Source organism: Sinocyclocheilus grahami, unplaced genomic scaffold, assembly GCF_001515645.1.
Source record: "Sinocyclocheilus grahami isolate Dianchi unplaced genomic scaffold, SAMN03320097.WGS_v1.1 scaffold1762.1, whole genome shotgun sequence".
Classification (NCBI taxonomy): domain Eukaryota; kingdom Metazoa; phylum Chordata; class Actinopteri; order Cypriniformes; family Cyprinidae; genus Sinocyclocheilus; species Sinocyclocheilus grahami.
In genome coordinates this window covers 148,066-149,371 of record NW_015506941.1, presented here as the reverse complement: position 1 = coordinate 149,371, position 1,306 = coordinate 148,066, and the positions used below count along the sequence as shown (strand labels likewise).

The following is a 1,306-nucleotide window of genomic DNA, read 5'->3' as shown; positions in this document are numbered from 1 at the left end:
AAAAAAAAAAAAAAAACTATATTTAATTCTTCTATCTTTGTAGGCACAGTTTTAATGATGTCCCTGTGTGAAGTGGTACATGTGTACGAGTTCCTGCCTTCGCGACGGAAAACCGAGCTGTGCCACTACTACCAGCGTTTCAGTGATGCAGCCTGCACCCTAGGTGCCTACCACCCTTTACTCTACGAGAAGAACCTGGTAAAGAGGATGAACAAGGGGTCTGACCATGACATTTACACTCATGGCAAGGTCACTCTCCCTGGGTTCATGACCTTTGACTGCGCCAACAGTTCCACTTCCAGCACTCTGTCAAAGACATAATCTGAGGGTAAACTGATTTTTTTGGTACACTTTCAGAATGTAACAGTAAAGCGCATTATTTAGTCTACAACTGTAACAAGTATAGTCTGGTCTTTGAGTGAGATCAAGAGTTGGATCACTGGTGGAAAATGAAAACCTAACACACTAACGATTGCTTCCTGAAGGGAACTAAATTCACACAGACACAAAATGCTGAATATAGTGGCAAGTTCTGTATATGTGTAAACTACTGTCTATCATTCCTTAACTTAATGGTAAATTCACACTGTTTCCTGTTAACTAACAGGAAAAAGATCTCAATACCACTTATCTGCCTCTCATGTGAGATGCAACCACTGAAAATGACTTTCAAGCACTGCCTGACACATTACAGCACTGATGTCAAAAAAACTGGAATTTACAATCTAACAAACATACAGATTATTAGACAGGAAAGTAGCCAAGATTCTGTCCATAAACGTGTAGCATGCAAAATTCTTGTCCAAAGCCGGCCTGCTGCTTCCATAATGTGCAGGTTTTCAATTTATGCAACACAATCCTAACACATCATTCATGCAATATTGTTAATGATTTGCCAGCAGACACATGCCATTAGCAAAATAATGCTTTAAATGTATGTATTTTATGAAAGCTGTATTTCAAGGCCTGGAGATCTGTATGCATTCAGTATTTACACTGTGACGTCGTTCCTCTCATAGTACCCTGTAACCAGTTGTAGGGCCGTGGAGAATGTCCTTGCATGCTTTACTGAAATTGCACTATATCATACCTTTTGGTAAACCTGTATTTAGTTGTATTTATGAACTTGGTGAGAAGGAAACTACAGAATGTGCATGTTTGTCCTGTTTTACACAGATTCGAATTCAGTTTAGGCTCTTAAAACATGAAAGCTGATACCCTTATGCATTTTGAAGAGAAAAGGGTGTTTATTTTTCGTAGTATTATTATTTTTTTCAGTGTGTTGAGCCAGGGTGTGTCATTGTAT

General features: G+C 38.8%; 1 pseudogene; it reads left to right on the top strand.

Moving 5' to 3' along the window:
• Positions 1-57: 57 nt before the first annotated feature.
• The window catches only part of LOC107572496 (78 kDa glucose-regulated protein pseudogene), a 20,194-nt pseudogene continuing 18,945 nt past the window's right edge, over positions 58-1,306 (top strand).